Below are 13,330 nucleotides of genomic sequence, written 5' to 3'. Positions count from 1 at the left end.
CAGAGACCTATCTTTGTAACTGTTACCAAACCAAACTGTGTAAAATTGCTTCCAATTATAATAAATTATTTGGGTTAACTCCCTCTATAAGACCATGAGTAAGGACAAAATACTTACATTATAATACTTAAAAGTGTTCTAATCACTTGCAGTTACCATAGAATGGTAGCAAGTATATGGCTTGTACAGTAATAAGGTGCTGCTGTTGTAACCTGGGCAGTGCTTATTTTTGTGCATATGTTTTTTGGATTCAGGGGATGAGGAAGATAGCTACCTATCAATAAGGAGAAGCTGAGCTGCTTCATATTTGCTATGATGCAGAAGTGTACAACTTAAGGCAATTATACTGACCTGTGACAACTTGCTACCTTGGTGTCTGTGCATGTTCTTGCGCTGTGGTTAAATGCAAGGTAATTTGCGGTAGGCTGAACAATTAGGAGTCAGTTAAAATATGCCTTTGGATAAAGGGATCCAGGGAAGCTTCTCCTGGCTTTTGAATAGATAATAAATTTCTTCTTCAATTTTCTTATAAAAGCATTATCTTGTAAGGTTTTTTTTTTAAGGGTAGAGGGCTGTGCATTTCTTAAATGATCACTTGGGGTGTTGGAACATACTCAAGGTTTAGTCAGTGAGTAATTTTGCATTGCCTGTAAGAGGGATTATTTATATGCTTAAAAAAGTCATTGTGCTTCAGAGTCCTGGTATCTTCTGTAAAGTCGCAGGAAGAATTGTAGCAATGGTGTGAAAAGAAATAATATCTCAATATTACTAAGTAAGTGATAAACTTTACTACTGTTTTTAAAGCTGTTTGGCTAAACGCTCATAGCTGCTTATGATGGTTCCATAGTTAGAAGGACATAAGAATACTGAAATTGAACTGTGCCTTCTGTTCATATAGACAGATCTTTCCAGAATAAAAAAAAAAGAGGTTTTGCTTGTCCATGCTGCTTGAGGGAAGAGTAGACTATAGCTCTAAAGAAACTCTTTAAAAATGCTCTATGCCTGTATCTCTTTTGTTCTACTACCGAAGGTGTGCATAATATTGCAGTAATGGGCAATTTTTTTTTTTTTTTCAAACAAAGTTTTGCTGTGCCAAAGAATGACTGAAAGGTTTGTGTGTAGACAAATATTTCACTTGTTCTTCTCAGCTCTTGGAAGGCAAATAGACTAGAAACTGTTTTTTTTATTTAAAAACTGTTGATGAATTAATGCAGTACTTAAAAGTTTATGTTGACAAGCACGTTCTGTTTTTTAATTAAGCTGTTATAAGCTCATTGGGTACTAGTCGTTCTCTTACTCCTTCTTTATCTTGATTCCTATTCAGTAGAAGAGCCAGTGTGTGTGCTTTTAATTCCAAATTTCACATCCAGTTCTTTGGATTCTTGGGTTCAATTTTTGGTATGTAATTTTTTTGACTATTATGCGAAACAAGGAATTTTTCAAAGGGCAAGCATATGGCAAAATGACATTGAGTCCCTTAGCCAAATATTTTTGAATCTAGTTGTGATATTGCTAAGGTGGGAGGCAGATCAAATAAAAAAACTATTAAATTTAAATAAGTTTAATTTTATACAAATGCTTAATACATGTGGATAAGCCCTAAAAAATGGCCTAAACATGTAAGGCTTTCTGGAATACATCTTCTGGAGAACTTAACTTTCTTTTGTTTTCTGGGTCACTTATTTATGTATTCTTAAAGTGGTAGGTACATAGTTACCCTTTCCCGGAATTTCAGAAAGCTAATTGTTTTTAGTGTGAGACTAAAGCTCAAACCTGTAATTGGAAAGAGCTCTTTTTTTTTTTTTTTTTTCTTACTGTATTGTGGATATGGCATGCATATGTCATATTCCACTCCCAACCCCTTTTACCTCAGGAATTTCTTTTTTCTTTAATAATTTTGTCAATTTGGTTTTGTCATTGCTTTGTTTTTTTGCCGGTGCCTGTTGATGACTAGCTCTTTTCCCTTCCAGGCAAAATCCTAGGCCTATAGTTCATTGTAACCATCATCTGATGTACTGATAGCTTGTCTGATTTAGTGAACATGTAGTATTATCACTGTTACTTCTAATCAGCCTGTATGACTTGATGTTTAGCATTTAAAGATTAGTGCTCTTTAGATGTTAATTTCATAACTATTGATGTATGATTCCTTTATTAGTGGGTTATAGGCCTTTCCTGGCCTTTTTTCTTTCTCTGAGGAACTCCAGGAATATATAGAGCAGCACATAATTAAACATAATAAGGAAGGATGTATTTGATCCAAGGTTCCCAGACTGTTTCCAGTTGATTCAAAAACCCAAACAGTGGGAAGAGCCTTGATCTGTGAACTATTGAGCTCGACCAGCCAAGATGATCATCTCGTGCAGGCACACCTGTCTGTTCATCAAGTGAAGATCAAGAACTTTAAAAAAAAAAACTCTGGACAGAGGTGAGCTAGTTCCTACACAACAGTACTGGTCTGAGTCAGATATCCATTAATGGAACTTCTTGCTGCCTTTCACATGAAAAACAAAGGGATGAAAAGTACCTAAAGCACAATAAAAGTACGCTTTTCTTCTCATGAAAGTGGAGTTAGTCATCGCCTTTGTCCTTCTTCGTCCATCTCTTTTTAATTCCACAAATGGAAAAAATATCTGGCATCTGGTTAGCTTACTTAGCAGAGGGACAGGAGGAGTCAGTTTTACGTATCTGCACTTACAGTGCTGTTGCAGAGATCACTCAGTGTATCATGTACATGCAGGTGAGACAGAGGCTGCATGCTATGCAAGTTCCTAAAGTTCAGAGGATTGTATTAATTTGCTGGTTATACCCAACACAAAGCTACGTATAAAAGTGTTTGTCCCACATCTTGGATTATTTTGGTCATTAAAGCTGATAAGCCAAATTTCATTGCTGCCTGTCTGAGAGTTGAGAGGTGTCCAGTCAATCAGTGATATTAAAAGCTTGTGAGGGCAAAACAGAGGGGTTCTTGCTGTTGAAGTTCATTGGGTTAATATTCTTTGTCTGTGTTCATGGTGCAGGTATTGAGGTATGCTTACATATGCTTATGTGGTGAGTTTTCAGGTGTTTGTGTGTATCAGATTGCTTATCTGGAAATCTGTTACTACCTTATCATTATTTACTAATATTTTTTTTTATTAAATAACTGAATTTTTTCTCTGTAATGTTTTGTAACAATGGTTACAAGAGTTTTTGTGAATTTTGAGAAAGAAAATGCATAATCTCTTAGAATGGAAGTGTTGGGTTTTTTTATATACAGTGAAATATTGTGAGGGAATTGTATCAGAACAGATTGATTTCATCAATCAGCTAGCCTTCTTCAAATGAAAACATGACTTAGTTTAACCTACTTATGCAAGCTGTAGGTATAAGAAACAAATTGTAAGTGTGCACGGAGAGGTAGTTTTTGTTATGAAGGTTAGTTTCTTATGCTGTAGAAGATTCTTGCAGGTATAACTTGCTATGTGGTGTCCTGTTGGGTTCTGATAAACCATGCTTAGCATGTACTTGGATTAGTTTTCATTCAAGTTCTGTTAGTGACTTGAAAGAAGCATGCTTACAAAATCTGAGAGAAGAATTTTAGGCAGCATACTTAAAAAATAAAACGGGAAGTGTAGAGGAATAGTAAATAGAAAACACAAGACTTGGAAAATATGCTTTAGCTATAATCAATTTAACCTACTATCAAGTAAACAGCTTAAAATAGGTGATTAAACAGCTTAAAAATAGGTGATCTGAGAAGTTTTTTAAAGTCTACTTCTCTAACATTCTGTTTTATTATACATATTACAGGAAGGCGGGGAAAGCACTTCTGTCTTTGAAGCCTTCAGCATACAGAATAATTCAGGAGTAGTTGGAAAGGCTTTACGTGAATAATGTAGACATTTCTGGGAAAACTGTTGCTTTGGTTTTCTCTAAGTTGGTAACTTTTTTTTTTAAAGCTAGTAAAAGAAAATGCTGATAAAACTCAAGTACAACTTGAGTTCAGGTTGGTTAGTTTGGGAGGGTTTTGTTTGGTTAAAGTTTTCTTGCATAACTTTTTTTTCTTTTTTTAATGGGGTGGCACTGTATGGATCATGTTGTTTGCTGTTGAGGGAAAAAATGTTTTTCTTCCACTGTTCTCCTGTGGTGGGTTGACATGGTGCCCATCAAGCTGCTCTACCACTCTCCTCCAAAGCAGGGTAGGGGGTGGAGTAAATAAAATGGAAAAAACCCTTGTGGGTCAAGATAAAGGCAGTTTAATAAAACAAAAGCAAAGGCTGCGTGCAGAAGCAAAGGAAAACAAAAGGTTTATCCTCTGCTTCCCATGGACAGTCGATGTCCCACCTCTTCCTGCTTTGGTGTAGGGGTTGGTCTGGAAGACACCCGTCAGCAGCTAGCAACACCTTTTTGCTACCAATACAAAGCATAGGACCATGAGGGCTACTATAGCAAAAATTAACTCCATCTCAGGCAGACCCAATACCTCTACAAAAAAAGCTAGAATAATACATTTCTTAAGACATATGAAGAGAATTATACGGTGTGATAAATTCATCTTGCTTTGAAGGCCAGGATTATCATATTCTTATTTCGTGACTGGACTATCTATATATTAGTAGAATTAAGTGTTAAGGCTTGTAATAGAAGAAATAAAATTCACGAACTTGTTAGTGAAGTTGTAATTTAATTGCCAGTGTCCTGGGGAATTTAAGGGAAGAGAAAGCAGGGAGACTTCTTTTCAACTAAATCTTACTCTTACAGCAGAGGCATTAGCTCAGTCTCCAACTCCACCAATACAGAAAAACATCCTTTCGTAATACTTTTCACAGAAACAGGATCACATTAGATCACACTCTTGCCTTTTCCTATTTAAGTGTTATACTGTGTTAGTAGGAGACCTCAGCAGAGGAACTTGATTCCAGCCAGCTTTACAGGTGAACAGAAGTGAAATGTAATGTGAATGGAGATTTTAAAATACATCATTGCATAATCTGGGTGTTAAAACAGGTGATGCAGAGAACCTTTCAGCATTGACATTTAAACCTAGAAAAGGTAGCTTTTGTGTTAGAGCACTAGCAAGACCCAGCCTTACGTATGACTATGTTGTAAGGAGGTGCAACCCACACGTCTAAGGCTGAATTACAATAATTTCTCATTTAAAAAAAAATAAAATCAACAGTGCAATGCGTTGCTAGTGGAACTAGCTACCGTGAGGAATACTTTTGTTTCTGAAGGCCTTCTAGAAGCACTTGTATTTGTAGAGAAGCTCAAGATGAATTTTGCAGTACTTGGATCGTATTGAAAACAGCATGAGAGGGAGATGCTAAGTTGCTGAAAAATTGGGCCAAATGTTCAGTGCATTGTTCACAGCTGGAATATTTGGCCTCTAAAAGGGTATTGACAATGCCTAAAACATTTCTAATACCAGTATTTTTTGTTACTGATTGAACGTCATGTAGATCAGAAAAAGTCATGTCTCAATTGTGATAAAAGATACTATTGAAATAAGAAAACTATAAATGAGAACTGTTCCTGTTCTGAAAACTTCTGTAGCTGCAGAAAACAGGCTGGCTGACTGTTTGGGTGGTCTTTGCTGCTTAACAATATTAACTCATTTTGTTTTTTAAAGTTGTGGCTAGTAATATAAGATCAAGTGTATGCGCTGTTGAGTTTTATGTATTGCAATGGAAAATACTGCTCTCATTTAAAGCACAAAGGCAATAGTTTGAATGGCTTAACTAGTATTTTGAATAATATTTTAAAAACATTTTCTCTTAAACTTAAAAAATAAGAGGTTGCCGTTTACTTGCTTATGTGTGCCCTGTGTTTTGCTGTTGGCTGGGTAAGACTGTTGAATACTTAATTGAAAATTATTTATGATTTGACTTGTCAAATACTAGTTAAAGTTTTCTGACAAATGTGTTTCATTAATTCAGTACTTCACTGCCATAAGTATTTGTGAACTAAGAGCTGCCAATATGTTAGAAAGCATATTCACCCTTAGATTTTCATTAAGGTAGTACCTAATGAACTGAATTTCTGTTATAGCCTTTTTATTAATTTGGATGGCCTTATGCATTTATTTGTAAATGAGAGATCATTGGGTGGAAGGTGGAGGGGGACCACTGGTTCTAAACCTTTGTGGAGAAACATCCATCCTCTAACAAATTGATAGAAAGAACAATGTGTAGAAGCTGGTCAAACAGATTGGTGTGAGATAGGGATTGAAAATCACTTCTTTTTATTGCATTTTGGACTGATGGGGTATTGTTGTGGTTGGGAAATGCTTCTAAATAAGGCATGTAAGAATTTGTTGGTACTGGGGGACAGTGGTGCTGTAAGTCTGCCCATGGTTCTGTTTATGCTGAAAGTTATTTCATGTTCAAATTTGGGAGGACTTGTTTGCAGTTGCTTTTGACTGTTTGAGATTGGCCATTAAGACTTGCATCTCTTATTCTGGATGTATGCTTTAAGCTCTTTGGAGTGAACTTCTACTAAAACTTCCATCAAAATTGCTTGATTGTCTTCATGAGGCTATGAATAGAAAAAATAGTTGTTTCTTTTTTTTCTGCAGAAAGAAACTGTAGCCTTCTTGATCCAATACTGAAACTTCAGATCAGAGAGTTGTAACTAAAGAGTATAAAGAGTATATATATCTTCGATAAGGACATACTGTTTGTTTTCGTTACTAAAAAAGCTAGTGAACTGTTAATGATAAACTTCAACTCTGAACAAATAAGCACTGAGCAATTCCCGCTCATGCAGTTAGCAGAGATCCATTGGCATTTGGCAGCAGAACGTCTTAAATCCCCATGTGTATTTCCTTTCTCTCCAGCATTGTGTAGGCTAGATAGGGGTGCAACCATAATTCAGTAGAATGTCGTTTGTTATGCTGCTGAAGATGACCAGTGAGACTCTTTCTATTCTGTGTTTTGCTTTATGCTTTTTTAAATTGGTTTCATTATTGACTGAAATGTGGAGTTTTTCAGAGGTGATGGCTAAAAGCTATCTATGACAAGTAGCCCTCAGTGAGAAACCAGAAACCACAGAGAAGCATGTACTGCAGCTAGTTTTGCAAACAGGCTAGGACAGAAAAAAATGCTGTAGTGATCCCAAGATAGTATTGGTATGAGGAACTATGTAAAAAAAGTTGGGCAGCTGTTGAACTGGTCATTGTCCGATGACTGGAGGAATTTTTCTGTGAAGTAATGGTAAAATGACTTGCATAAATGTAAGGAAGACTGGAGGCTGAACTCAGGGAGAAGGATAATGCAGAAAGAGCATAAGGAAGTGCTTGGGAAATAAGGTCTTGAAACAAAGTTTAGAAAGAAGTGAATGTCGTCTTGATTTGCTTTAATTCAGTGTTCTGGAGTGCCAGATAGCTCTAAAAACTGTGGTAGAGTGACAAGTGGTTTTGACAGGTAAAAAGACCTAGCCAATCTGGAAGGGTGACTGGTGTGTAATAAATGTGGGCAGAGCCAGGCAAGTTAGGTGCTGACAGTGGCACAGACTTCTTAACTTGATATACTCAGTAGAAGTGCTTGAATGTAGATATGCAGTATTAATAGTCACTTCTCTTGTGTGCTCTTTAAGGCTTATCTTGCCTCTGAACCAGTTATTATCCATGTACTTAAAATGTTGTGAAATGTGAGAAGAGCAGAGCTCTAAAGAACAGGGAAATAATTAATTGTGTTTTTATTAAGGAAGCCATTATGTGATTAGAGTGAAGCAAGTGTAATGGGTGCATGACTTTGCTCTTAATATTTGTTTAATTCTTATTAAATAACAGTGCATGGTGGCAAGTCCTAAGGATCCTAGTAGGGGAAAAAAGTTTGTAATGATTTACATGCTTTAAAGTGAGAGAAAAATTTCCCAGAGTTCTGTAGAATAAAAGTCTTAAAAAAAATTTAAAGTAACTTAGAAGCCTTTTTTAACTTATCAAGCAGTGTCTGTATGCAAAAAAAGTTGAACTTAACTTTGGTATTTCCAGGGTTTGATTTCTGAATTGTACTTTTTTTAAATGTAATTTTTAGATAAGGTTCAAATATTTCATATTGCTTTCAGGATGCACTGTATTGTATGCTGCTGCTTTGCTTTGTGCTTAGTTTGCTTACTCTTTCAGCAGATTTTTTTTGTATTGCTCTGAAATATGAAATTAAGTAAAATCTAAACACTAGTTGCATTGTTGTCTTGGAGTTTCTACGGCTTGGGCTACAAAAGCTCGTATTGCAATTCTGTAGTTTGATTGTGGGCTGTGCGTTACAGTGTTCATAGCACAGAATTTGCTGAAATAAGATCAAGGGAAAACTGTCTCATAGTTCTAACATATATGTTGTGAACATGTATGTTTAACATATGTGTTCTCTACCAGATTTCATTGATCAAAAATGTATGTATTGGGGTTCTTGTTCCCACTTTGCTCTTACTCTCTTAAAAAAGTCTGAAGACATCATTTTAGGCAATTTTGAATGTATGAAGTGATTCTGATATAACCGAAGTGATGAAGTTTAAAGTTTTTACTTAATGTCAGTGTTAAAATTGTCACTTTTAATTATTTGGCTTTTACATTTTTTACTTACTACATTTTTCTGCTGCATGAAGTGTTGATGATCCTGAGGCATAATGTTGAGCCTCTCAGAACATTTATAGATCTGTCTGCGTTAAGTAGCAGAGACATCCAGTTCAATTTCATACCTTCTGAGTGACTGTGTAGGGTAACTGCTAATTTTGTGTAGCACTTAACTTTTTAATATCTAATCATGGTGCTCTCTATAAGTAGTCCTCTGGCCATTTGTCAAGTCAGCAAGAAAATTTTCCTGCACCACTGAAGAAATAAATAGGAAAAACTAGACTGGGACAGCGTGGGGCTTCGTAACCCTGAAGGTAAATACCTGTTCTCTTATGATGTGTTCATACATACTTAAAATATTGTCATGTGTTCAAATGTGCTGAAAATACTATCATCCACGTGAAAGTTTCTGCAAAGGAAGAAAGCCAGATACCCTCTCTAAGGGGTGTCTGAATGGCAGATGAAAACAATGGTATTGTGCATACAGATAGGTGGGGTGGAACTGAAAGAGGGAAAGAAATAATGTGAAGGTATTGCAGGCTGCACTATAGTACATGCTGCACTACTATACACGTGCCTGATTTTTGGCTGCTGTTACGGTCAAAAGTTACTGCTAATTATCTGTAATAGCTTTAATCTAGACTGGAAAAAAAGAAGGTAAACTTAAATATATCTGGGGTAATTCTGTGCTTTCACTGTATGGATGTTCAGGTAGCTGAACCTGATCTGCTAGTTGAATCGTCTTCAGGCAGTTCATCTTGGACAGTTTACTATTTACTCTCTGGTTCCGCTTGTGGCCCACTGAGTAAAATCTTCAATATGTGTAAATGCCATGCATTTCACGCAGAATCCCTTGGAACTATGTTTATGGTATGCCACTCGTGGAGACTGCCGCTTTTTAGGGCCAGAATCCCACATTCATGTTGGATATGGAATTTTACTATATACTGAGGGCTAGCATAAAATATCAAGCCAGCCAGGTGAGAATGAGATGACATCACTGTATTTTGTAGATGATCAGAAAGTCTCAAATAATCCTTTGATTGCAGTAGAATTCAGATGCACTTTAGAAAGTGCCACCTTGATATATTTCTAAAAAGTAGGAGTCTGATTCTGGATACCTAAACTTTCAAAAACATAGTTCTTATCTGGAGAGACTTTGCCTTCTTCAGTGCTTAATTTCTAGACAGTCAAACTTTAATCATCAATTTCACTGAGGTGGCACTAGTCAGATCCATCAACTGTTTTCTTAGACTGAAGTTGATCTCTCTCCCAGTAATCCAGGGCTTTTCAAGGAGCAGAAGCCAGCAAATGTTGCCAAATGGGATGTAGTATATTCTTGTAATTTTTGATCAGTTGTCCAGAATGGTAGTGTCGAATCTGGTTACTCTGGGTTTTAGTTTTTTGTTTGGCATTTTTCCACAGAAAGTGAAAATTCCTTCTTTGTTTTTTTTGTGTGTTCCAGGCTATTGATGGATGTGTACTCTAATACAGACAAGAACACACTTAACTTGCATCTCCCTTGCATCTCCCTTAACCTGCATCTACCACAGTAACTATTTATGTAAGCATAAGGGTAATGCAGGCAAGGCTAAAAATTATTTTATAAGCTGTTAGAGGAAATAATATCTTTTTAGCATTTAACCTATTACAAATGTTTTTAAAATTGGAAATAGGTGAATTCTGACATGGTGGCTGTCAATACTGTGCTCTCCTGCTCTCTTTACTGGTGCTTTTACTACAATTTAGACCTGTAGCGTGGGAGTTATGAAAATTAGTCTTGCAAGATGATACTCTTATGCTGGGAAAGTGGTTATTAAGTCCCTGAAATCTTTTTTAAGATAAGCAAGTTTTATCTTTTTTAAGATAAGCAAGTTTGTTTAAAATACTGTTTTATAATACTGGCTATAGCAAGGTTCTTGCTGCTGGCTTTACAAAGTGGATGAATTATATGCTGTCAGGGTTTACCTCAAATTACATCTCCTGAAAAAAGAAGAGTTCTTAAATGCTAAATTGGTTTAAGTGAGACAGACTGCTTTAATGATGTATGTTGTGAGGAAAATGCGGTGGAAATAAAGAACAAACTGTACTGTTGTCTCAGTAATAGCTACATTTTGCTAATTCCAGAGGGAGAAAACAAGCATGGATAGGAAACACTGGAAACTATACTTTCAAGATTTCTCTCTGTCTGTTCTTTTTTTTTTTTGTGTGTGTGTAAGAATTTTTAATGCAGTCTTCGAGAGTTACCATTTGTGTGTGTTCTTGTAAAACTATACCAATGTTTCAAGTTAATGAAGTTACCTAAAATATTTTAAAAAGTCCACATTTCACCTGAAATACTGTTTCTAACTTTAGTAGAGCTATGGTAAGGACATGTACTGGAAGATGGTTTAGACAAAACTTGTTGAAACTGTTGTCTAAGATAGAAGACTTCTGGAGGATTAGGATCCTTTGTAAAACTACCTGTTTAATTCTGAATGAATGGAATAATTCTTCAAAATAATATTACTGTTGATAGTTTCCTACTATAGTGTTTTCATTTTTTTTTTTAGGATTCCTTATATTGTCTATCATGTTCCCTGGTTTTATGCTATAATATCGAGTTCTTGTCTTCAGAACTTACCAGCAAACCCTTTTTTGCTCTGTATGATGACAAACAGTCTGTCCATTTGTGCTAAATGCTAAATAATGCCAAAATATTTTAATAAATAATTACTTATAAATAGAAATGGCAGTGTGCTGTCTCTTGACACAAAGTTAAAATACAGGAGTTTGCTGAAAGGTTAAAACCATTTTTATTCGGTTCCAGAATCATCATAAAGTATCATAGTCTGATCCCTAGAATTCATTGCATGTATGCCTGTTCTGCTTCCACTTTAGCAGAAACTGTACAGTATCTTCAGTTGCATCACCAAAGCATTGTAGTGTGAAAGTAACAACATTTTATTTATGTATCTGTCATAGAATGACAGAGTGGATTGTGTTGGAAAGGACTGTAAAGGTTATCTAGTCTAACCCCCCTGCCATGGGTAGGGACACCTTTTATTGATGGGGTTGCTTGAAGCCCCATCCAACCAAATACATGTGTATTTCTGTGTTTGTATACATGCCAGTGCTGCTTGTTTCTGCACAATTGTAGGCAAATAACACATCTATGGGTAGAGAAAAAGCTGCAGAGGCTATCATAGGGGAGGGATAGTAGTACTTTATTTGGGGCTTTCAGCTCATAAATCCATAGTTGAAATGTATGGTTCACAGTTCTCAGCTGTAAATCACTTCCATGGCCAGAGTTTACGTACTATAATCTTTGTTCTCAGACATCATATGTTACTACCCACACAAAATCCTAGTGATAGGATAAAAAAGTTCTTAATAACCAATATGCTGGATGAGCCTGTAGGATACTTCAAAACAGATCTAAGTTTGAGTGGCTGAATTCTTAAACTACAGGGAAGTGTTTGGGGTTTTTTACTAGTGAAGAAAAAAAAAGTAATGCAAACTAAAACTGGGCATATACTTTTATTCCCCCTGTTACTTAAGATATATTTTAACATTAAGATTGCCTTTGGAGATGGGGCTAGTTAGATAGGCTAGTTATAGCCTAATGAAGACTTGCACAGGATGATTCTTTCTGTTCATATGGTAAGAATTAGGGAGTCTAGATAAAGTACATGCTTCATCTAACTTGTTAATGCTGAAACCATGGTACTACTTCAGCTGAAATATGTACCAGCAGTTCTGAACTGAGTTATGGAACTTAAAATGCTGCTTACCAAGTAGCTGATGCATTTAATTTCAGAATGACTCCTCCTGTTACCGTAAGTTGGCAATTAAGGACTCTCTAAGACTCAATTTTGGAGTGCTAGAAAGCAGGCATTTTTTATTGCAGCAATGGGCGCACAGGGGATCACGGCCAGCTCTGAAAGCAGGAGCAGATCTCCTGAGGAGGTGTGAGCCTGTAGTTAACACCAGAGGGTATATAATCTGAATTTGCAGCTCTGTATCTAAGAGATACATGCAACAGGTGCAATTACCCTCCCTCTCCTTCAAATGTTTACCCTGAAAGCAATGCCTCAGCAAATGTTCTGATACCATTTTCTTCTGTTTTCGTGATGGTAAAATGTAGGTATGCTGTTTAGGAATGAAGCATTTAACTTTGTGGTTTTGGTGCCATAAGCATTAATTATCACCGCTGTGTTTTTGTGCTACAAACATCCCTCTTCCCTGGATAGCAGGGTCATGAAGCTTTTGCTAGAATGCAGCAAACAACATTGTGCTGTGTGTTGCAGTGAAGTGCATGTAATTTGGTGGAAAAACAAACATGTAAGTTAACTGAAAGTGAAGCTAGAGAATTATTTGAGGTGGTTACACTTATTTTCATGGAGTTAAAAGCTCATGTAAAAGCATTTTAATGTTTCTAGACAACTAAGTTTATAGATGAGCTTAAGCTGGTTCACAGTGAAAGTTGCAGTCTGTGTGCATGCTAGTTTTTCCTCCTTTTGCCTTTATACTAAAAAATAAGTCTTTTAACACAGCTTTATTTTTTCTGTCTTAACATTGTTTCTTCCTCCCTCCTCTGATAGTATGATTGTACTATTATTAAAATTGATATGATTGACAATTTGTAGGGCTTGTGTTTTTAGTCAAACACTTAACCTTCAGTGAAACAGTTTGCAGTAGTTATAACACTATCAGGCGAAGTAGTGATCTAATTTCTGTGTTGTTTTTTGGTTTTGGTATTTTCTGATGGATGTGCTGTGATCCAGGAAGCTTTGTAAA

The 13,330-nt window shown here is 36.1% G+C and overlaps 1 protein-coding gene across 5 annotated transcripts in view; it reads left to right on the top strand.

The window, feature by feature from the left end:
* SPIN1 (spindlin 1) overlaps positions 1-13,330 on the top strand; it is a 66,375-nt gene that overhangs the window by 16,213 nt on the left and 36,832 nt on the right. The window contains exon 2 of one of the 5 annotated variants that reach the window (XM_063319556.1): positions 8,762-8,865. The exons of the other annotated variants lie outside the window; for them this stretch is intronic. The gene's annotated coding sequence lies outside the window, so the exon portion shown is untranslated. The remainder of the gene's footprint in view (positions 1-8,761; positions 8,866-13,330) is intronic. 5 annotated transcript variants of the gene reach the window in all.

The sequence above is a fragment of the Chroicocephalus ridibundus genome, chromosome Z (assembly GCF_963924245.1).
Source record: "Chroicocephalus ridibundus chromosome Z, bChrRid1.1, whole genome shotgun sequence".
Taxonomy (NCBI): Eukaryota; Metazoa; Chordata; class Aves; order Charadriiformes; family Laridae; genus Chroicocephalus; species Chroicocephalus ridibundus.
The sequence above is the reverse complement of the archived record's forward strand: the minus strand, read 5'-3'. Positions and strand labels throughout refer to the sequence as shown.